Here is a 25,032-nt window from a genome sequence, read left to right as displayed (position 1 = left end):
ACACTGCTTGGAAAACTTTCTTCATTTTTAAAAAACCAACTTGAATGAGGCATAATTTACATACAATAAAAAGCCTCGTTTTACGTGTCCCGACAAGGAATTTTAGCAAATATATACACAAGTATTACCACTCCATGGAAATCTGGAACACTTCCATTACCCGGGGAGGTTTCCTAGTGCCCCTCTGCAGTCGGTCACATGCCCGCCCCTGGCTCCTGGCAATGCACAGATCTGTCCCTGGAGACTTGGGGTTGCCTGTTCTGGAGCTTCCCATAAATAGACTCATGAAGTGTGAGTGCCAATGTGTCTGGCTTCTTTCACGCGGCGTCATTTTTGAGATTCCCTCTGTCGTGGCGTTAACCTAACTGTTGGCTGTCTTTCTCCCTGGACTGAGAGGACGTGGTCAGCTGAGTACCATGTGAGCTGAGAGAGCCCCTGGCTCAGGACTGTGCAGGTCTGGGCTCTAATAAGGCCCGAGGGTTGGGGGTGGGGAGGCTATTCTCAACAGGCAACTGGCTATGTTTCTTCTCTTACCCCTACCTTCCATGCCTGAAGGGGACCCAGGGGCAAATGACATATAGTGACGGTGGCAGGCTTTGCCAGAAACACTGGGGGGCCTCTGAGCCCTTGAAGGGCACCCAGAGGAACTCTCTGGGGAGTGGACCAGTCAAGGCAATGGTGAGCCAGCGTCAGCCCAGACCCGCCTTGGTCTTGGGGCTCGGGCAGCAGGAGTCTGGCAGGCTGGAACAATATGAATAATGCATATTCATGCTCAGTGTTAGGGTGTGAGACCCTTTTGTCAAGGCCCAGTTATAACTGTAGGAGAGGAAAATTTTTCCCTTCTCTCCTTCTAGGTTCTTTGGCTGGTCTAATAATTAAATTGACATAAGACAGATTAACAGGAGAAAAACAAATTTAATTTTGTACATACAGGATCCCTCTAAAAATGTGAGACTCAAAGGCAGTCAGGCAGTTGAGGCTTGCATGCCACCCTCAGCTGAGGAAGGGGTGGGGACCTGGGGCTTCCAAGGGGAGGAGGGCAACTCTGGTGACCAGACTTCTGCCCTGCCACACAGATAGCCTTCCAGACAGGGACGTTCTCTCCAGTAATAGCTCTCTTCCTGGTACAGGCCTCCCATTTAAATTATTTTAGGCAGTTAAGGAGGAGGTAAAAAGCTCTGCCTGAGCCTGCTGGGTCTTGACTGCCTTCAGCTCAAAATCAGCCATGTGCCAAAGCAGCACATTTTGGAGCGGCGTGTTCTGCTCCCCTCACAGCCAGCCCGACAGCAAGTGGAGGGCCTCTAGGAAAGCCAGGGTAGCCCGCTGGACGCACCAGGTGTCAAAGGGAGGGCATTGCAGGGCGGTGAGGGACAGGGCTTCCATGCTTTCTCATGGTAGAAAAGAGGGAGAGAAACACAGAGCAGGGAAAGAGGGGGCTGCCCCTGGCCAGAAACTTCTGAACAGAGTGATTATCTCTGAAGGGTGGGAATCGGTTCTCATTCTGGTTTCCCCACCCATACTGGGCAGCTGGGCATCTAGTCCAAGGAGGGTATGTTGTGTAGAGAGTAAGCTGAGATATAAGGGACTCTCTCATCTTCTGTCGTTAGGAGGGATGTGCAGGGTACCCAGGTAGCCAGAGCATGGAGCTAAGTGTGAGTATGTTGGGCGGAGGCGGTTTGGATGGTGACACATGCTGCTGTGTCTGGATTGCACCGCTTCTTATGCTCCTCTGTTGGGATGCTGGCATGTGCTGCAGGGAGGGCCAGGCGTTTTGATACAGAGACATCTCTAATCCCAACATAGGGTGCCCACGGGAGCTACCAGAGCAAACTGCAGTACAGTCTGATAAGAAGTGGAACGCTGGGATGAGGCTGCACGTCTGCTTCAGCGGTCTGAAGGACGAATCTGGAGAGGTGGGCTACTTTGCTAACTGTAGTCCCTGGGGGTCAGAACCAACAGAGATGAGCAGGCTTCAGCGGTACTGGTTAAGCACAGTTTAAAATGATGAAGCAGCCCGCGCGCTGATTACTGTAGCTTACAGCTTTGGGGATAAGCTAGCAGGGACCCAGAGAGAAACAGAGAACTCAAGATCATAGCATGGGCCTCCAGCACCCATGCATCAGGGAGGAAGGAGCATGGCTGCCCAGGAGGCGAGCTTGTTTCCCTTCTGCAGGATGCAGAGAAACCCGTGTTCCCACAAGGCCGTGTATGTGACGGTGGGTCTCGTGATGTGAATTTCTATAGTGAGAAATTAAGGTGAAGGAATGATGGATATTCTTTGTAATATATAAACAATAATAAGTGGATATTAAATAATGCTGTAATGAATAAATGACCGAGCACATAAAACGTCACCTAAAGTGACGAGCCATCATATCAAATTGGCCAAGAGTTGAGATTCTGAACATTTGGGCTTTGAGCAATTAAAACTTGTGTCCACAATAGTGGCTTAGCCTGAGCAAGGCATGGGTTTTGGTGGCGTCTTAACATGGAAAGATTGAGAACCTCTTTTATGGGATGCACTTGGTTCTCTGGGGTCAAGCTCTGAAATGCCTGGCACACACCTTCCCACCTTCTCCCCCTGCCCACTCTCAATTCAGGGGCTGTGGGGACGCTTCTGCACCATGTGCCAATGTTGGTAAAGTCTCAGGGCTCTGATGGGGATCGATCAGTACGATTTCATATCAGTAGGAAACTGCGATGCTCATGGGAAAGTCTGTTGGCAGCCCCTGGGAGGAAGATGCACGAGAGCACAGTGGCCAATATCTGTTTTGCACTTAACGGGGTAAAAGAGAATCCTTTCGGCAGCTTTTGCTCTCGGTCCAATATGTAAACAGCCTCATTGCTTTGTATTACAAGTTACCATTTATTCTCACAAGCAGCCGTTTACAAGAGCAGCTCTGGTATCTGAAGCAGCATAGCCAGGGGCAGGATCAGGGAGAGGGTGTCCAGGGACATAGGTGGGTGACTTGTGCAGCTGGGCGCTCTGCTGTCTTTCTGGGCCTCAGCCCTGGCCACAAGAAAACAGGATGGCTCTGAGTCAGGTTGAGTAATCCCCTTGGCATCTCTGGGTGGTCAAAGTTTCCTCTTCAAATCCACAGTGTGGTCACTGCTCTAACTTCCCTCTCAGTGTTTGTGTGACCTTGAATTCTAGTTCCTTCAGCAATCTGTAGTAGGGCAGCAGAGGGATTCCTCTTCCTGCCAGGGATAGCATTAGAACTGATGCAATAAATGTTGAAGCTGGAGCTCAGAGGCCACTAAGGGCAGCCCTACCCTCTCGATGGTGCCCCCTGCCTCCTCTTCCTGCCAGTCTCAGAGGATAAGTGTCAGAATAATATTTAACACTAGAAGCTAGCCAGGCCAGTGCTCCACCCTACCCCAGATTTTGCCTGGAACATGGTGATAATACTTTTGCCAAGTAGGAGCCTATAAGACTTGGGGAGAGGGCAGGTGGAGAGGGGCAGATGGGGAGGGGAAGGTGCAGGCAAGGCAAGGAGGTGGTGGGAGATGCATTCTCCCCAACATTTTATTATGAAGATTTTCAAACATGCAACAAAATTAGAAGAATTTATAGCAAACACTTAAGGTACTCACCACTAGATTCTACCATTAATATTCTACTTTACTTACTTTATCACATGTCTATCCACCTGTCTATCTTTCTCTTCATCCATCAGTCCATCTTTTTTTGATGCATTTCAAAGTAAGTTGTAGACATCTATGTACTTGACTCCCGAATACATAAGCATGCCTAGCAGTAGCCAGAGGTCGATATTTATTTACAGTTTTTTTACTGTAAAATTTACCATAGTGAAATGCACAGAGCTTAAGTGTACATTCAGGTAATTCTGACAGATGCATACCCCTGTGTCACCCAAACACCTATCAGGTGCAGAATGTGACCAGCACCCCTTCCCAGTCAATGTGGGCCCTCATCGCCAGAGACAACGCTGCACTGATTTCTTTTTTCATTATAGGTTAGTTTTGTCTCTTCTAGAAGTTCATATAAACGGAGTTTTACGGTATGTAGACTTCTCTGTGTGGCTTTTTTCACTCAGCTTTGTGTTTTCTAAATCCATCCCTGTTAAGTTGTATATTCATAAGCCAGCCTCGATTGCCACAAGGAGCCCCCTCCAGCAGTGTCTTAGCGGAGCGCAGCCCATCTGCCCTAAACGAGGAGGACTCTCGATTCCTGGGGATGTTTCCTGCCACTTCTCCGCCTTTTTCCCTTTAAACTGGAACAACTTCCCTCCTTTCCCCTCCCCTGTTCACGCCTGCCTTTTTCCTTCCCCCCTCCCTCCCCTCACCCCTCAAAGCTAGTTTTAATTTTTGAAAAAAAGTTTCTGCCATCAGTAGAGGCAAACTTGATTTTAAAGGACAAAGAGCAGATTTTTCCAACTCCTCCTCATATTTGAAAATAAAAGTTCTTGTTTTTTAAAAAATCAAATTAGTACAATATGTTTGTTATAAAAAGAAATAAGAAAACAAAGAACAGATGAAGAAGCTCAATTCCGTGTGTGCGCGCCTGCGTGTACCTGAGTGCACGTCTGTGCTGTTCACCACACCGAGGCCACGCGGCAATCATAACTCAGTGCTGCTTTTTTTTCACTGTCATATCATGAACATTTCTGATTGTGTTATGGTCTTTGAAAGCTCTGTTTTATTCCCTGTTCAACTCGTTATTCCATAGTTAAATTTTTTCTTTAATGCTAGACTTTTCGGCTGTTCTTGGGATTTTTTTTTCCCTCTATAGTGAGTAATCCTGTAATACACACTATTATAGGAAAAAAGTCTTGGTGAATATTTTGGATTGTTTTCTTCCTAGAATTGGAATTATTGGGTCAGAGGCTACAAAGCTTTTTTGGATACAGATTGCCAAATAGTTCTCCAGAAAGAAATGCCTGACTCAGTTCTAAGCAGTGAAGAGGCAGTTCTAGTGGTCATAAGCAGCATTTTGTGCTTTATTTTATTTGCAAATATTTACAAGTGGAATTGTCGTCGATGCTGGCATGCTGGGCCTGAGACCCTCGGTGGAGCCTTCTGAAGGGTGTCTTCGTCCCATTGCTGGAGCCTATGGCTGACTCACGTCATGGTAGATCCACCTTGCACTTATTTATCCTCCATGGAAAATATTATCAATTCCACGTCCATGCTATTTATTATTTGATCAATTCAGTAAATGTTCATGGAACAAATTGTTGATGCACATGATGCGTAACCAATCTATAAATGAAAATTGGGGTGAGTTTATTCTGAGCCAAAATGTGAGGACCATATAGCCTGTACACCAAAGAGGCGGGGTGTCCAGGGTGGTGCATACGGTCACAGAGCATGTGTCCCACGTGATTGGATTGTCCCTTTTATAGTAGTGAGATGGCGCTGTCGGCACAGTGATTGATGGACAGCAGGTAGCAGGTCTGCTGTCTCAGTGGACACGGCAGGGTGGCAGGTCTGTTGTCTTGAGCTGGGTGGTCACAGAGTGGGTGCAGCAATCAGTTCCTAGTCTAGGGAGAGATGCTTAGCCTTAAGGAAGTGCCAATGTGGGGGAAGCTGCATCTTTACCTTAAGGGCATTTGTTCTTGTCTGTGGACATAGCAAATGCTTAAAGCAGATGTGCAATGGATGCTCAACGGCCATGGCACGCCCTTTTGGAAAAACAAAGTTAGGCTAAATTAGGTTTACACCAAATGACTGCCTCATATACTCCAACATCTGACATCACGTTGACAAATAAAAATGGCAGGCAATAGGATGTTGGAGTATATGAGGCAGTCATTTGGTGTAAACCTAATTTAGCCTAACTGACTTTCCATTAGCATCTGAAGTGGGGGGGGGGCAGTCTTGTAGGACTGAGCTCTTAACCTGTGGAATCTGATGCTATCTCAGGGGTAGATAGTGTGAGAATGAAGTCAAATTGTAGGACACCCAACTGGTGTTGGAGCATTGCTTGGTGGTGTGGGGAGAAAAATCCCACACTTTTAAATTGGTGACCAGTATCATTAATTGGTACCAGAATCCTACCTCCAAATCCATCTGATTGCCTTTCCACTTGGGTGGCCCAAGACACCCCAAGCTGCCCATGCCCTAAGCGACACTGTGGGTTTAACCCTCTCCCTCCCACGCTCACGGTGTTCTCCATTTCAGTAAGGGCTGTTTCTTAAAGGTCATCCTCTCAGCGAGACCTTCCTTGACCCCACTCTTTAAAGTTGTGACTGCCCCCTCCCCCACCCGACTTCTCCACCTTGCCATCTTCCTTCCCTAACTTATTTTTTCCATTGCACCTTCTGATTGGCTGGATGCATATTTTCCTTCTTTTCTGTCTCTACCCACTAGAATGTACACTTGATATTTTTATCAGTTTTGTTCACTGCCTTTCCCAGTGCCTGGCACATAATAGGTGTTGGTAAGTGTTAGCTGAATAAATGGATGAACTGGATTAGTGCTCTTAAGCTCATTTTTGAGAAAGTGATGTCAACATGTCCTCCCATTATAGTTTAGGTCTTATCAAATAGGAGTTAATTATTTCAGTAAGACAGGGAAGGGAGAAGACCCAAGGGATGTGGAAAACAATAAGTAAAAATGAAAACAGTACATTACCTCATTTGTTTTTAGTGTCTCAGAAATTATAGGAAATGAAACCTATAGAGAGAGACCAGGTTTATATTAATGAGGTAAAAAGGAGGCTGACGCAGGTATCTAGGCAAGTCAAGGTCTGAATGCACCTGTTTGGAAATAGCTGGTAATTAAAGCGTGATTCCATTCTTCTCTGGCTCTTACTCATCCTCCACAGAAGCATGCCTGAGGGACTTCGTGAGAATGAAAATGCTTTATGTTGAACTATCTTTATCAGTCTGAAGTCGAAGGTTAAAAGGTTGTAGGAAAATGAGAACTAGAAGGGAAACTGCAGTTCTACGGGACGTGTCAACCAAGCCGTTTCCCATGTCAGGCAGTCCTGACTGATTTATGTCTGACTTGTTCAAAAAAAGGAATGTTTTGCAAAGAAGAATGGGTGTCAGCCCGAGTCCCCTCCCAGACAGTGACTCTGCCTGTAGCGTCACCATTTGGGTCCAAGCTCCCTTGGCCACAGTGGTATGGTACGCTCACACCCACAGCACCTGTGTTCCTGTGCCTGCGGACACAACACCCTGGTCCGTTTGCAAGGTGGCGAAGAAATCAATAGAAAACAGAGCTATTTGGGAAAGCTGGGATACAGGTCAAAAAACTAGTGTAAAGTTAAAGCCCAGAACAGTTTTATGTGGGGAGGAGACTGTATTATACTAATGTAGGTGTCCAGTACATTCCTCTGGTTCAGTGAGCTTGCGGGAGTCAAGAGAAAAATAAAATGAATAAGAAAAATAAGAGAGTTCAATTCACCTTCAGTTTTTCCATCTCTAACGCTCTTCCCTTCTTTATGTAGATCTGACCTATATTGTTTCTCTTCTTTCTGAAGAACAAGTCATTTGTGGCACATTAAGGTCCTGGAAGCCCCACTCATGTAGCTGAGGCGTGACACTTCGTCACAGAGGCTAGGAGTTAATTTCTTCAGGGTGATAAAGAAAAGTCAGTCCAGTCCTTAAATTGCTGCTGTCCTGCCCAAAGGGACAGAACTCTGGGCAGAGAGGAGGGAATGGCTGGGGGTCGTCAGACTCTTCTCCTGAGTGCCCTTCACTCACTCGGGTTTGAGAAAGGGATGTGGTGTTTGAGACTTTTTATTTAGAAACATTTCAAAATTATAGAAAAGTTGCAGAAATAGCGGGCGGTTTTCTGTGCATTCTTGGGTAGTCTCTCATCCCCAGTTATTCAATCAACCACGAATGTGGGTGTTGTAATGATGGTACTTTGTGGATGTGGTTAAAACTCGTAATCAGTGGACTCAAAGGAGCGGAAGTAGCCCAACTAACCCAGGTGGGCTTGATTGAGCTGGTCCATGGCCTTCAGAGCAGAGTTGAGCTTCCCCAAGGAAGAGGAAATTCTGCCAGTGGACAGCGGCTCCGGCCTGCACCAACTCTCTTTCTCTGGTTGAACCCTGGCTGACCCGCACCCAGATACCAATTGTAAGCATTTGCTTTATCTCCCTTCTATAGATACACACACATGTATACATATTACACCAACATAGACAGAAAATGGAAAGCTCGAGTCTAGCCAAACTGGCCAACTTGCCCAACTGGTTCAATTGGCCCTTGATTCAAAAACAGCTTTACGGTGCCACTTAGCTTTCAGTGATCTTGTTTTCCCTTTGAGTTTTGGAGTTCAGTTTCTTACTATCTTGCCAAATCTTTGATGCTTTTAAGAAGTAAAAAAAGGATTTTATGGTCAGCATTTCTGGTTGTTTCTAGTGGGAGTTTGGCTTGATCCCTACCCTGCCTTGTTCCTGGCAGTGGAAGTCCTTCCCGGATTGTGCTGGGCGTGGCTGAACTGTGCACTGAGAAGGCAAAGGGGAGTGCAAGGGCCGCGTGGCGCGGCGGTGCGTTTCCAGTCCCCCACACTCCAGGAGCAGAGCCGCGAAGGCTCCCCTGAACGAACTACGAAAACGAGGCTGCATGAAACTTGGCAGGAACGTATCTGAAAGTTTCTAAGAAATATTTTCAAAAGAATTTAATTTTCTAACTGCTAATAAATTATTTTGAAATTTCAAAACTTTATTCAGAAATTACTTTTCCAGCAAACTCGGCCACCCAGGAATCCAAGAGTGAGTATAAAATGGCTATACATCGTGTAGTTTGATGGCGAAGGTGTTGTCACATTATTTAATGTACTTTATTCACCAGAAAGTCCTTAAGGCCTCATGCAGAGCTGATTAACTCTTATTTTAAACACAATACAAAGAGACCTTTCTCTGATTTTCTAGCCCTATACCCTTAGAAACAATAACTTGAAAGAAAACATGCATTTTGAAAGGTGGGCTCATTATAAGAGCCAGGAATGGCATCTCAAATATAAAATTATACTTACACATAACATGTTATAATTATAATTACTTGCTGACCCTTTTGAGAGGGTTGTAGAAATTATGGCCCTCTACATCTAAATGATTCTGCCTAAGAACAAAGTACCTATAAGAAGAGGACTTTTCTTTTCTTTTTTTGTGTAATCACAACGTAATGATCAAATTGAGGAAATTTACCACTAATACACTATTATTCCAATAGTGCTTTTTTCAAATTCTTCTAATTGTACCCAAAATGTCCATTACAGCCTTTGCTCCCATCTGGTCCAGGATCCATTCCAGGATAATACTTTGCATTTAGTGTCATGTCTATTTAATCTGGAACAAGTGCTGTGCTTTTATTTGTCTTCCATGTCATTTACCCTTTTGAAGAGTACAGGGCAGTTTTTTAATAATAATATTCTATATATGTTATTACATTACAATTATTTGGGTCTGTCCAAGATTTCTTAACAATCAGATTCAAAGTAAACACTTTTGGCAGAAGCACCACATGGTGAGGCTGTGTCCCTCTCAGGGCATCATGTCAGGAGACACATGAAGTGGGTTTGTCCCATCCCTGGTGACATTAACTTCGATCATTTGTTTAAGGTAGTGTCTGCCAGGTTTCTCATTATATCTTACTCCCTTTGTAATTGATAACTTATCTCTGGGGAGAAACTTTGAGACTATAAATATCCCGTTCTCCAAACACTTTCTCTGGTGGTGGTTTTTAGCATCTGTTGGTGATTCTTGTCTGAACCTATTGTTATTATGATGATGTGATTGCCTTCTAGGCTTTCAAAATGCAGCTCTCAGCCTGGGCTCCTGCCTGCAGCAACTGTCAGGTGAGCTCTGCCTCCAAGGCTCACCTCAGAGAGCCCAGAACACTGGGCTGCAAGGGAGGTAGGGGCGTGACAGGTCAGCAAAGATATGCTGTGCACTTCCTTCCTTCTGAGCAATATGTGAGGCTCTTTGGGGGAGTTTTGTTAGGAAGCCCCTTTTCAAGACCAGAGGGTCCGCCAGCAAATGCCACTTTTAATGGCACTTTTTTGCTTGAACCATCCGTCAAAGATATAGGCCTTCAACACGCCGGCTGGGGGCCGGAAGTGGGTCATGACAGTAGTTTAAATTTGGAAGCCAGTGCTATGCCTGAACATGCCAGTGGAATTGACTTGAAAAGTGTGTATTTAAGAGGGACTGGTGGTTGCTTGTGTCTGGGCAGCCTGACCCTGAAGAGAAGTCAGGAAGAATCCCAGGGGGCCCCAAGGAGAGGGCCTGAGGGCTGACTGTCTGGGACAGCCCAAGGCACCCACACACCAGCCAGGCTCAATTTGTTCTTGCCTGCTGCTGCCTGCTGCTGAGCCACACCAGAGGGTCCCTGTTCCCGGAGCACCGAGGTGGAGGAGGACCTGATCTTGGGGACTGACTATAGGCCGTTACTCCCTCCTTCCCCCACCCCATCCCACCCCCCTCCAGCTTCTGCCATCCATGATCTCTGTGCCCTGCAGGAGTGGGCAGAACTGCCCCCATAACCTCACTCTGGGAGCAGGGACTCTCTCTTTTCGTCCCCTCTGGGGACAGGACAGGGGCGGTGGCCCGCAGCCTGCCTGAGAGTTGTGTCTCTGAGAAGGCTCACACGGGGTCTGGCCAGTCGTTCTCAGCCTGGTCACAGAGCAGGGCCCTCTGGGTGCTGTTTGAGGTCGGGAACCACCCCAGAGTTCCTGGTTACCCGCGAGGTGGTGTGGCCCAGGTGTCCATAGTTTTCAGTCTCCTCAGGTGATTCTGGAGTGATGTGATGAGCACAAGGGTCACAGGCTAAAGGTCAAAGCACATGCTGCATGAGCCAGGGAGTTAACCCCCTCAGTCTAAAATCCCACTGAGGTTGTCACGATCAAGGAAGTGAGTGACTTCTGGCTTGGATTTCTTTTAAACTCCTGCCCAGGTGGACTCAGGTTTCATTTGAGGTGCTCCCAATCCCTCGGTTGGGGCAGGAAGTGAGCGGCAGAGGTGGGATGGACTCAGGAGCCCTCCGGAGCAGGGGTGAGGCTGTGGCTATAGGCCACTGCGTGGACACAAACACCACACACAGCTTGGCTGAAGTTTCCAGAACAAGACAATCTTTGCTAACATGTTAACAATTCAGACACCCACATCCTACCGTATATTTTTACTTTTACAAAAAGCCACCACTTACTGAATATTGGCTGCAAGTCCTGTGAAAATTGCAGACAGCCGGACTCACAAGTCCATGCTTCTCAGAGCATGTGGCCATGGGGGCATCAGGACTAGCCTCGGTGGTGTTCCGACTCCAGGCACATGTTGTCTCAGATAGCTGCTCGTCTCTGTTAAGAAGTCAAACGCCCAGCAAATCTTACTCATAACTCATGAGTCAGAAGTCCTCATTCTGATCCTGTTTGTGCAGACCCAAGCTGCCTTGCCTGGGGAGCGGTCCAAGGCTGTATGGAGCTGTGAGGCCAGGGATCTGCGGCAGCAAAGGCTATCCTATGAGTATGTGGGTTTCTTCCTAAATCGCCACCACAATGCTTAGGAAATTTAACTCCCTCTCCCCCTGAGGCTATGAGAATGGGTAGAAACAAGTAGTGATGCAGGTTGAGGAAGTGGGGATGACTTTGCTGGGGTAGGGTGGGGATAAAGGGGAGGAGGCAGGGGTGGGGGACGGTGCAGGGCAATGAAAGCTGTCAGGTAACTGCGACTGCCAGAGTGTCGGCACTGTACCAGGTCCTTTCGTACATGCTTCCTCATTTAATTTTCAGACAATCCTGGGAGACATGACCTCCGTTTATAGATATCTAAATGGAGAGTTGGAGAGGTCAGCATATCCCCCACACTCATTTAGTCAGAGAGGGCATGTGAACCAAGTCTGTTCCTTTTCTGTGGAAGTGGGAAGTGGGCTGGGTGTGCAGACCACAGGGCTAGGTAGTGACAGGTGAGGCTGAATGGGGAACAGAGAAGGGAGTAATCCATGTAAAGCTGGGGACCCCATGAGCATGCACAGTGGGGCAGGAGCTGGGAGGGGAGTGACAAATAAAAATGACAAGTAATAGGATATATTGGAGTAAACGAGGAAGCCATTTTGTGTAAACCTAATTCGACCTGACCTTGTCTTTCCAAAAGGGCCTGACCGTGGCCGTTGAGCATGCATTGTATATCTGCTTTAGAGATTCCCCATGGCAAGAGCAAAGGCCCTTGAGATAAAGGTGCAACTTCTCTTCCCCTCCCAACATTGGCATTTCCTTAAGGATTAAGCATCTTTCTTTGGGCTAGGAACTGATTGCTTGCGGCGCCCGCCTGTGACCACCCAGCTCAAGACAATAGATTTGCCGCCTGCTACGCCCTCGGAGATAGCAGACACTACCTGCTGTGCCCATCAAGTGCGGCGCCCACAGGGCAATCTTGTGACTATTGTGGGAGGGACACTTCAATCATATGTGAAACACCCTCTTTGAGGGTATATAACCACCCTGTGTACCCCCACTTCTTTGGAGTGCTCTGTTCCTTTGTGGAAAGACTCTCCCGGGTTATAATCCTCAGATTTCAGCTCAGAATAAACTCACCCAAATTTTCATTTATAGATTGGTTATGGATTATTTTCGTCGACAGGAGCATGCGTGTTCACCACGCACAGACACCCTGAAAGCCCTCGGCCTGTCGTCACCTCTCGGTGAGTGCCCAGCCGGCAGGCCTGCCATCACTCACACTTGCCTCTCAGGGTCACTCCGTCGTTCCAGCCCTGGAGGTCTGCAGCAGAGCTAAACAAAGTGCAAACACACTCAAGGCTTCGGTGTTGATAGTTCAAGAAGAAGAAAACAATGAGCGCTGATAATACATTTTTTAGTGATACGATCATTGGTGGGTATGGAGATCCTGACCTGAGGGAGTTTATGAAAACAAAATAAGTAATTGACAGGAGAGAGGGCTTCTTGGCTCAACTGTGGAATCCTTTGGGGATTCTAAAGCTGATTTCTTAAGCAGTCTGAATTCTCAACATTCAGTTGGGCATTCCTCATTAACTGGCCTGGAAAAATGCAAGCTTTGTTCCTCCCAGAATTTAAATTTCTCTTCCTGAGAACAGAAGAGTGTAGAATAAAGGACTGTATTGTCAGCCAACTCTCTCATACTTAAGACTGAGGGGAGGCATCTCAGGCCTGCTGGCCCTGCTGCTGGACTGGATGGGGAAAGAGCAGCATCTAGAGCACGTTGGAAAGGGCTTCCCTGTGTGCAGGAGCTGGACTGTGGTGTGAGGTCTGGGAATTGGGCTGGAATTGGCTGAATACACAACTCTCTTGTAAAATGGGGTCCAGACGCTGGCCTTTGTTTCTCCTCTGCTTCATGCTGCTCACACGTTCACGAAGTGCGCGTGTTCACCAGACAGTGGTGGCCTCTCTTTGCTGGGCTCCAGAGAAATAAGCATGTCTTTCCACCACGGAAGGGGATTTCCTAGGCTCCTTCAATTCCTGCACCAGGCACAGCAGGCCTGCTTCCCGCTTCCTCTTTCACTTCCTCCCTGAGGGACTGCAATAAAGGGCCAACCCCTCCCACAACCTAGAAGGAAGTCTAATCCTTCTGCTTTCTCCTTTCACTTCCTGCTCTGAGCCCTGAGCATACTGCGAAGGACTGACTTGAGGGCGGACTGGCCACTTTCCCTGTGTTTACTGAGAGGACCAGGCAGTCCAGATGGAGGGGGAGGGGCAGCAGCGTAGGGTCTGCAACTTGGAATTTACCAGAAAGACTTACCCTAGAGGGTGTTGGGAGCTCGTCCAGAAGTGGGCAGGCACTTCACCTACCTTTTGGCCATCCGTCCCTGTGCGTGCCTCCTTGGAGAGGGTCCGAGGGAGGAGGGAGGGAAATAGTGTGATTCAAGGGGAACCCTGTGTGGAGTCTGTCACACAATCTCTCCTGGGAAAATGGGGCTCGAACATCGCTAGATGACAGATAACAAGATGTTGTAACATAGAGGCTGCCCCTGTGCTGCGGGACCAAGACAGGGAAGCCAGTGAGAAAACAACCTCTGAACTGAACCCATCCCTGCTAACAACTGGAGATAAGACTCTGGTGACAAGGTGGGCAGAGCAGGTGAGCAACGCCCCAGACAGGACAGCAGGTACAGTCTAACCCTGTGTGCGGGGCTGTAGACTGTGACTTCTCAAACTTGAATGTGCACATGAACTGCCTGGAGAGCTTGTTAAAATACGAGTTCTAAGGCAAACCTGAGATTCTGCATTTCTGACACACTCCCAGGTAGTGTTGATGCCAGACTGTGGACACACTGAGCATCAGAGCAGTGGATGCAGACACGGGGCATGAACTGCAAGCAGGATCTGAGCGACGTTGAGTCAATCTTTGGCCTCGGTCCAGGGGGTTTGATATGCTTCCTGTTGGATGAATGACTAGGGTCCTTGTTTGGCCAACACAGAACTTCGAGGCAAATGTAAACAGGACTATGTGGCTGGAGCTGAATGCCAACGTGTCAAATGTGCAGTGTCCAGCATCTAGCTAGTGCCGTCAGCAAGCAGAAGTGAAATCTGTCCAACTACTGCACAACACAGATTGTTTCCACACATTTCGCTAAATAGCATAAAAGCAGTGACTTCCACTTGGTCGTTACTAATGACTCTGAAGGCTCCAGTCGCTTTAAATCTGATGATCCTGGTTCTTTCAGAAATGTATTAAGAAAAGAAAAAAACCCTTTCAGAGTAGCCTAGTGAGCTTTTTGCTACCTTATGCTAGTGAAACAATCTTAATGTTTTAGATTCTTAGACAAACTTATTTTTTTAAAGATTAAAGCAATATTTTATTACTTTAAGTTTATTTTCTCATTATTCAAGGTCAAAAACAACAGACAAAAGCTTCAAGTTAAATATAAAAATACAACAAACCAGTAACATATCATTCTCTTAAGGGATAGAAACTGTCGAGGAGCTTTCTATATTTTTTTACAGTTTTATTGAGAAATAATTGACATACATCACCATATAAGTTTAAGGCACATGGTGTGATGGTTGGATTTACGTACATTGTGAAATGGTTGCCACAATAGATTCAGTTAACATCCATCTTCTCATACAGATGCAATGAAAACAAAGGAAAGAAAAAAATTTTCTTGTGATGAGTACTCAGGATGAACTCTCTTAACCTCTGTCCTATCGATCCTGCAGCGGCGTTAGCCACGTCATCACTGCATACATGACATCCCTGGTTCTTGTTTGTCTTATAACAGGAAGTTTATACCTTTTGGCCACCTTCATCCTAAATATTTTATTTTACGTTTCTGCACTGGACACTTGCAGCTTTAATGTTTAATTGCTGTCTAGTGTCTGAGCCAGCTTCCTCTGTGGGGCATCCCCTTGTGCATGTTATGGAGAAAGTCAGAGCTCCACCCCTACTAGACAAGCGGAGAAAGCCAGACACCTCTTCCTGCCTCCTGGAGGGTAGGACACAGATGCCTGTCCTTGGATACGCCAATAGATGCTTCGATTCTGCATTTTAAATTGGAAATAGGTATACAAAGAGACAAGGACAGTTTAAAAGGAAGTGGGGCCATGCAGTGTCCATGTCTGTCTTGGCAAAGTAGATGGGCTTGCATGCTGGCCATCACTCCATGGTGCTAATGGCACCGTCTACTGCCTGGAGGTGGCAGGAGCTGCGGCCCTAACCAGGTGCTTCAGGAAGTGTGATCTTGTGTTCAGCTTCCCTGATGCCCCTCAGTCTGTGTTCATTTTCCGAGCCGGGCTATCCAGGTTGCCCCTAAGTTTGTGAACCACCTCACCTCCTTCAGATGAATCCCTTTTCTCTCTGAAGTCAGTTAGACTTGGTGTCAGTTGCTCGCAGTTCCCTGTGCTCCTCTCCTCTAAAGAATCTCATTACGGATATAAAAGCCAAACATTATTAGCTTCCTCACTTTTTCTACCACCAATTGCTGATTCAGGAACTTCTGGCACTTTTGATAATCTTCAGTAAAATGACATTATAGCCATTATAAGCTATAATTAGAACATAACTGCATGTCATTTGGTTGTAACTCCTAGAGCATGATTTGTGAGTGCGTATTAAGTAATTTAATAAGTGTCTTCTTCAACTGCTAAGTGCCAATTTACTGGAGGCCACCCAGCCAGCAGGGCATTGCTCCATCCGCTTAAGATCCAGATACTCTAAGTCCAAGACAGGAGCAGTGAAAACACCAGCGCCTTCAGCCACAGTGTTCTTTCACTCCATCGGACTACTTTCTAACACCAACTATAGAAGATAACAAATCTCCCCAACTTAGCTGTTGGGCGTTCATCAGGATTTCATTGGCAGACGCATCAGGCACACTGACACTGATGTTAAACTGAATCATTACAATGCTGTCTGACATGTGATCGACTATATCCTGTAATGAAACTTAATGGCTCACTGACTTTCTCAAATAGATGCCATGAAAGTGCCCATGGGTTTTAAGGCCAAGAAACAAAAGGGAAGAGGAAATTACATTGGCATTTACTGTACGTTTTCAATTTCCAGCACCCTTTGGTACAAGTGTGGCATTGACAGTATGAGCAATGTGGGCTGAACTGGGAAGATCTTGTGTTTTAAGGCTTGTCTTCTCTTTCCTCACTCAAGTGCCTCCAAGAACAATGGAAATCCAAGACAAAGTCCCCTTGAATCAGAACTGTTGAATCACAAATGTCATGTTCCTACTCCATCGGTAAAGGTGAACAGCTAATTGCCATTAATTGCATTAATTGGAAGTTACTCATTTGAAAGTAAAAATTAAGTCTAATGTCAGGATCTAACACTGAATGCCTTTAATGCCAGAATCCTGTACCAAATTCCTCCGTTGCTTGATGAGGTAACCGAAGGAATGTTTGAAACTTCTCCAAAGCCTGGTTTAATTAAGGGTTTAGGAAATGCTGATTGGGCACACATGGAAGTTTCATGAAGTCATGCACACACACACACACACACACACACACACACTCACACACACGCTCTCGTGGAGAGCTGGAGGGGTTGGGCCTTCTCAACATGGATGTGCTCCCATCTAGGAGGTATGCCACTTTTACGTGGTCTGTTCCACATGGCCTATCCACTTCGCCTCCTGGGCATCTGGCTTCCCACCTGTGCTACATGGAAACGTGAAACTGAGGCTTGGGCAATACTGGCCCCATCGGTTAGACAGTTCCAGAAGTCCCAGACAAATTTTGTTTGTCTAAATGAAGAAACTGAACAGTTAAGGTCTTTGGAAAATTATGGAAGCTTTGAGATTCGTCCCTAATAAAAGCTGAGTGGACACGGGCTTCACAGTGTCTCTGTAATTCAGGGATTTCTGGAGCCGGCTGCGTCTGAGACCTAACCTGAACCCTGAACTTGATCCTTCCTGTCGTCTAATCTGACTGCTGACATGGCTCAGCCGCTCAATGAGTCAGGAACACAGCACAAGGGGCGAAAGCAGAGAAAGAAGGTCAAAAACCCAGACCTTTGAATTGGCTGGGACGTGGGAGCATGTCAGGCATTATAACAGTGGGAAGACGAGCCAGGACATGCCTGACTCCTGGCCCACCTCTTTCTTCATGCCAGCAAGTTGTTATCATTGAGGGGAATGATCTAAGAACCTTGGAAATTGGGAGTCGAGAGAAAAGAGTGTAGGTGAAGCCAAGCGTGTGCATGTTTCTTGTTGGCAATTTCATTGAAATTTCTGTTATCTGTGCTCTGGCTTATGCATAATGTGATTTGAAATGGGGACTTTACCCATTTCTTGTCAATAGCTCTGTTAGCGAGTTCTCATTCTTGCAATCATGAAGAAAAAGTAAACTTCTTATCTGCATTTCACTTCTCTGAATTCACTTTCTTTATCCTTTTATGTCTTTCTCCTAAATGCTCCAAAGAAAGAGAAGAGACAACCCAGCTTACAGTAGCAGTTGTGTTTACCGGGGCTGGGTGCTGAGAGCATTGCCTCTGTGCAGGCCAGAGACGTCGGGCAGAGCCCACTAAGCAGTGTTGATGGCTACAGAGATTACGGACAAGAAAGAAAAAACTCTACTTCAGCACTGAGGGAAGTGATTCAAAACACACTGCGTGTTCTTCTTGTGAGATGAGTGAGCTACATGGTATTTAGGGAACAAAGTATTTTTTGGCGGGTCACGTCTCTGAACTCAAGGAAAAGGCCACAGGGAGGAGGCCAGCCTGGATTTGCGAAATATGTTCTGTACACATTTTTGGTAATGCATCTGCAGGTTAAGCGGACACGTGTTACTGTGGTGTTCAACTGTTGGAGGTGGTCATTCTCATTTTCCTTAGGATGCTGTTCATCATCGTATTCATACTAACTTCCTTCAGGCGTTGCCTGGGACTGTGTTAGTGCTCAGGATCCTGGGATTGCCAGCACCATAGATTTAAGTCTATAGCCAGCTGCCCCCGCCACATCAAGCCGAGGATACCCACTGTAGCAGATGCTGCTGGTGCCCTGCCCAGGCCCTCTCACTCAGCTGGTGCACTTGTCCCCAGCTCCTGCGGATGTTGAATGTCAAGAGCTCTCACCTGCTCCTCTCCTGAGGGATGGTACTTGGCTGAGGGGAGCTGCTTCACCCAGATAGGCCTGGGTGATGGGCCCTTGGCCAGTAACCGTCTGGGGTAAAGAACTTGTTCCACAAGAGGGGCAACCTTGTGGTGCCACTCAGGCTCCAGGGCCCCCTGAGGTCACCCTGAGGCTGGAGCTCCTCTGAAAGCCACTTCTGCTTTGCTACTTCCTCTGCCCATCCCTGCTCCTCCCTGCTCTCTCATATAAGTTTCTCCTGGGAACACTCCTTCAGAAATTCATTTGTCCAAGATCCCATCTCAGTCTCCACTTTTAGAGAACCTCATCTAAGACCACCATAAGCAAGGTGGGCGGGGGGATGACGCATGCCGTGGTTCCTCACACGTGACTGGATGGCGGATGCAAATGGACCTCTGCAGAAACAGGGTGGTAGACGTGTTCTTCAATCATCAGGTTCAACTGAAAGCACATGAAACTAAGAGCTACGTCCCACCTGGGGTTTGTCATTTATTTCATGATATTAAGAAAACAAATACCAAGAATAAATGAAGAAAACAGCGCGACTCTGGTTACATTAGACAGGAGAAAATTGGTGATTCTCTGGAAGGACCACTGAGTTTCCTCCTAGCCTTGGTGAGTATTTTTAGTAAGGGAGAAAAATTAAAAATCAACCTCACTGGGCCTTAGGAAAGATACCCTGCAGGCCTTGACCTTCATTCTCACCCCTACAGTGTGCCCGTGGATTCCAGACTGAGGTTCCTAGGACCGAGATGGCTCACAGGCAGCAGGATTAGACCTTCAGCTCCTCTCACACAACACTCTCCGGTCTAGGACATCTCAACCACGCTTAGGGATTCAAACAGTAAAACTATGTCTTCCACTGCCTGCTGGATGTCGCCACCAGGTGTCTTGCAGGCACCACCCATATCCAATGTTAAGTTCATCACTTTAGCCCACAGACTTGTCCCTCAACCAGTCCCCATCTCAGTTAATGGCACCACCATTCTCCATGGTCATTCTGACCAGAGACATAGCAATCACCACCAGGCAAGTTATTTAATCTCTCAGTGCCTCAGTTTCCTCATTTGTAAAACAGGAATAACAACGATACTTTGTATCAATGAGTTATTACTACAATATGCTGTGTAACAAGCAACTGCATGATCTCATTGGTATATGACAATTACTGTTTATTTTGCATATATCTGCAATCCAGCAGGGAGGCAGGAGTGAATATTTTGAACAATAATCTAATGTGCCTCAATAGCGTGCCACACTGTCTCACAGGGGTGCCGAGAGAATCAAATGAGATAATATTTGTAAGCTGCTTAGAACAGTGCCTGGCATTTCTTTCTATCTTTCCTTCCTCTTTCCTTTGGTTTGTTCCTTCCTTCCTCTTTTTATTGATCTATCTATCTATCTACTTATCTATCTACCTATGTATCTGTCTACAATGTTTCCTCTTTATTCTTCATCTTTCCCAAGCCAGTAAAAATTGAAGACTTGTAAAATTCTCTTAAATATCTTTTAAATGTGTCACTCCTAGTCCCATAACTATAAGAAAGCCCATAGATTTCTCTTGACTGAATTCTCTTTAAAGTACCCTGACTGTATGTTGTGCTTCCTCTTGTTTGCCTTCCAACCCACTGCAACAAAGTGGATTGTCATTCTTGACTTAAAGACTTCAGTGGCTTCTAATTGTCCTTAAATTAAAACTCTAATTAGTATATGACATGATGTATGACTGTCTGTGGTCTTGCTCCTTCTAGCTCCCATGCACCCTACAGGCAGCTGGGTTGTGGCCTGGCCTGGCCTTTGAGGTGAGAATCTGGACTATACTGCATTTGGACATTTTGTCACAATCCTGTGTGTGCTGGTCCTGGATCTCTTGAGTCCTTTGGAAGGCTGATTCTCTGTGGTACAGCTTGATGGGTTCTGAATATAGCAGTACTTTGGAAAGAGGATGAAAGCTAGAAAGGAGGAGACAGATGGGAGGGCAATGCAATGTAGACTGAATTCAGAAGAAAAGAGTTGAGGTCCAAGTGCAGCATGGCAATGATGGATATCAAAAGAAACCACACAGCCAAGGAGATTACATTCTCTGGATCCCAATGTGGGTGGAGTGTGGGTCTTTGCATGAGAGGTGTTCAGAACATTCTGAATGTATCAATTATCTATTGCAGCATAAGAAACCACCCCAAAACTTCGTGGCTTAGAATAACATGAGTTGTCATTTCTCACAATTCTGTGGTTGTGTGGGTGACTCTTCTGCTGATCTCTCCCAGGCTCACTGATGTGACTGCATTCAGTTGGCGGGTAGATTGGAAGACAGGCTCAGTAGGGACAGTGGGCATCTCTTCCCATGCAATCTCTCGTCCTCAAGGAGGATAGACAACACTTCTTCACGTGAGGAAGCATTCTACGAGCAAAACCCCAAAGAGCAAGCCTGGCTGCAGCCTCTGGGAGCACCATGTTTGCTGATGTCTCATAGGCCATGGCACATGGCTGAGACAAAAGTCATAGTGGGAGGGACTTCATGGATGTGGATGCCCAGAGACCCCATGCATTTGGGGCCATTAATAATTAACCTGCCACACCCACATGGAATCCAGTGAAGGAGTCGTGAACTCAGAATGTTCTGGCTGCAGTTTCAAAGACTGCTGTTTGAGGAAAATTAGTTTCCCATGATGTGTGGATGGAGAAGATTAGGTATCCTTAATAAGGATACTGAGATGCAGAGGGAGGAACTGAAGGCAGGACTCAGGAGAGCTGAATTTAGCCTTTTTCCACACTTATTCGTTATGTGATCTGGGCACATCCCTCCTTCTGGATTGGGTTAGAAAGGGCTAATCAAACAGACATTGGGAGAGTCAACCTAGGAAACTCACCAGTCTTGTTTGTTTCTTTTCTGCATCAGACTATAAACTTAAAAATGGATTCCACCTTCTTCAAATGTTTTGCGTTTTCTACCTAAAGAAATAACCATTCAATGACTCTTTGCATCCCCTTTGCCTCTCTAGCTCTTAGCATTTTGTTTTAGGTTTCGGGCATGGTTTGAGAACTAGAACTGGGCTCCTCCTCTTTTCCCTGGTTGGTGTGCTGTAAGGAGGTGATGTTGGGGCTTCCCTTGTTTGATCAGTGGCACTAGCAGTGAGAACACATTTGCTGTGCTTTTCACAAACGGTCAAGATTGCTTATGTTTATCTGTGTCTCCAAGAAGATATGGGGACCAGCTAGGAACTGCCAAAAGGAAACTTTTAAAGCTCCTGCTTCTAATCTTTACAATAACCAGTTTAACTACTTATTATGCAATGTGAGTTGTTATAGGGGCAGGAGAGTGCTCATTTGGGAAAAGATTAGAGAAGATGCAATATGAAAATAAGCTAAATCAGATATTAGTCAGTTTTTGCTGCATGGCAAAAAACCTTAACATCTCAATGCTTTACAGCAGTGCTCTTTTCTCCTCACACTCTCAAGTCTGTGAATGGGCTGTGGTTCAGCTGATCTGGCCTGCACGGCCTGTGTCTTCATGCTGCAGCCTAGGCTGAAGGGGCAGTGGCTGTCTGGGTCAGATTCTTCTCATGGAGACTCAGAGGGGAGCAGGAGGACCAGCCAAATCACACTTGCACAGCTGAAGTCTGTGTGCTTCTCCAATCTGCTACTATCCTATTTGCCCAAGCTAGTCGCGTGGCCATGCCCAAAGGCAATGGGGTAGGGGATTATGTCTGCATTTTCTAGAAGGTGGTGCTGCAAAGCCACTTGGCGGAGGCATAGATGTGTAATTTTATTTCACCAGGGAGGCAGTCATCCATTAACCCTATCACACCTACCTAAGTCTTAGAAAAATGCCTCTCCTTCGAATGGGCGAGTGTCGCTGGACACAGGAAGCTATCCGTGGTTTTCACCTTGACGGTGGCTACCGAAACTTCTGTTATCAAGGCTGACTTCTTTCCATCTTCTCTTAACTACCCTGGAATGCCTGGGAAGCCATGGCTCCTAAGTAAGTGTCCTCCAAATGAGGACTTCCAAGTGATGAAAGCTTCCTTTCCCAGAGCTCAGCTTTCTTTTTTATAAAAATGGAGAAATTAAAGGGCATGGTCTAGGATGCCCTTTAATGCCCTAAGTTTTGTGATTCTTTAATCCCTGAGTTCTTCACGATGAGGCCTTCATCCCTCTTCCTGCCCCCCCCCCCCCCAACCAACCACGGGCCATGTAGCTACTGCGTTATCTAAATCACAGCCAGATCCTGGTGTGGGTGTGTGTGTGGGTCTTGTGTACAGAATATTTTCAATGTACTGGTTCAAGTAATTTTTAAAATTTTGTGATGTACCTACTGTATGCTGGGAACAATCTTCTCATCAGCAGAAGTATGCCTATGTATTTGGAGAACTGTGAAGAGGAAATGATGACTCTTTGTCTTTTGCGTTTTGTCCTTTGCAGACTGCTCGGCACATGGAAGCACCTGAGAGAGGGCAAAAAGCATTGACAGTGAGTGTTCTGCTGTCTGGGTCCCAGGACTCTGCCTCTGGGACACCCTGTGTTTCGAGCCACCATCTCCAGGGCCACTTTTTCATCCCCCCCCAATTGCATTTTGATATTTCTTCCCAAGCCTTTGTTATTTTTCAAAAAGATCCATAGGTAATGTAGGTTCCAGCGAATAAAAATAGCAGTTCTAACAAGTAGTCTTGGAGTCATTATAACCTCCTGGATACTGCCAGCAAGAGGGCCACCCTGGAACATCTCGTCTACACTGGGAAGTGTCTGATATGTCCGTAGGGGTGTGTTCATCAAATATGCACACTGAGTGCCCTGTGGTTCAGGGACTGTGCTAGGCGCGTTACAGAGAATGAGTTAAATATAGTATCGTTTTTAAGGAGCTTATACCCAAATAATATCCTACCTAAAAAAAAAAAATCAGGAAAGATCACTTTGAAGAGGCGACATTTGAGCCAAAGTCTGAAGGAAGAGAAGGAGCCAGCTGCAGAAACCAAGGAGAGGGGTGTTTCCGGAACTGCAGGAGCTGACCCTGAGGCAGAAAGGATCTTAACCTTTGGAACTCTTGAATGGAACGTCAGGGACCCAGCATCCACTGGGGTGGGGTAAAGGAGATTGGGTTTGATGGCTGAGCAGACATCAGTTCATGTCAGACTTTATACACCCTCATAAGGAGTTTGTATTTTATTGAAAGTGTAGTGAGAAACCTTTGAAAGATTTGACAGGACATACATGACACCTTATATATTGTTAAAAGCTGAGCATGGTCACAGTGAAGGGAATGGGTGTTAAGTCAGTAAGGATGGAAGCATAGAGAACAGTCAGGAGAAGACTGCAGTGGTCCTGGAAAGAGAGGACAGCAACCTGGGCTGCTGTAGTGGCAGGGGGATGGAACTAGAAGAAAGACTCAAGATGCATGTGAGAGGCAGACTTGCTGAGGGCGTGGGAGTGGCTGCAGAGGGAGGAAAGCACAAAAACAGCAGGCCAGGTTTCAGCGAATGGTGGTGACAGTTACCAAGCTGCAGATGACTTGAGGACGGGCAGATTGTCAGGGCCCTGGGCTGGGAGCGGAAGAGAGAGCTGCACTCAGGGATCCTTGGAGGGGCTGTGGGGGTGGGACTGGGGATCTCAGGTGCCAACCTCTGGATCTGAGCCTAAAGGGGTATTTTATTAGTTCAGAGTGAAGGGCAGGACTTGTCTGCATTATCATGATGACCTTCATTTTGGGTGGTATCAAAATTTCTCTCTATTATGAAATAGTGATAGTAGTTTTTTTCTTTGTGATCTAACTTGAAAAAAACAAACATTAGCAACTGTTAATTTAAAAAAAGACTGATTATAGGTACACAGAGTGTGCAGCCTGTGGCATGGAGGGTGTCTGAGGGGGACCATGGGATGGTGTCAGTGGGCCTGTGGGGCTCCGAGAAATGCCGGGTGTCTGAGGGGAACTAGGGAGGGAAGAGGCTCACAGAAGGGGCAAGGCCTCTCCCACAATGAAGGAGGGTTGATGTGGGGAGATGTCAAATATGAAGATGAAGACACCAAGGAACGAATTCTTACAGGTGGCCTGTCAGCCACGAGGCTGAGGGCAATTCCGGCGTCTGCAGCCACCCTGCCCTGTGAGTCCTGCTGAATTTACAAGTTTGCAGACAATCTCTATAAGGCCTGCATCCTCCACTTGACCACAATGACCACTAGCAGGAAGCATTCCCCCACTGGTGATCAGTCCCTCTCATGCAGCTTCTTATTCCAATCTCCCTGTGTGTGCTTGCACATTCTGAAGGTGTCCCCTGGGGCGACTTAGGATCCGACCTGAGGGAAGGAGCTTTGCAAGCTGAACACTCCCATAGTGCTGTCGTGGGTTCTGGAGAACCCCATCTCCTTGGCTCTGTGCTTGCTGCTCTAGGCTACCTGGGGACATCGGGTATTACTGAACAGAGTAAATGCCAGTAGATGGCAGCAGACTCCCGTTATGCAGCTCTTCAGCAACAGTGACCAGAACTAGACCTCCCCAGGTAGGAGACAGGCCTAGAACTGATTACTATGGGACAGACATCTTCTGAAACCAGGT

The 25,032-nt window shown here is 46.6% G+C and overlaps 1 long non-coding RNA gene across 1 annotated transcript; it reads left to right on the top strand.

Moving 5' to 3' along the window:
- Positions 1–302: 302 nt before the first annotated feature.
- Positions 303–23,126, top strand: LOC139040259 (uncharacterized). The gene is made up of 3 exons (XR_011494425.1): positions 303–454; positions 1,804–1,913; positions 22,908–23,126. It is a non-coding gene; the product is annotated as an uncharacterized lncRNA (long non-coding RNA).
- The last annotated feature ends 1,906 nt before the right edge of the window (positions 23,127–25,032 follow it).

The sequence above is a fragment of the Equus asinus genome, chromosome 15 (assembly GCF_041296235.1).
Source record: "Equus asinus isolate D_3611 breed Donkey chromosome 15, EquAss-T2T_v2, whole genome shotgun sequence".
NCBI lineage: Eukaryota > Metazoa > Chordata > Mammalia > Perissodactyla > Equidae > Equus > Equus asinus.
This window is presented reverse-complemented; position numbering and strand designations above follow the sequence as displayed.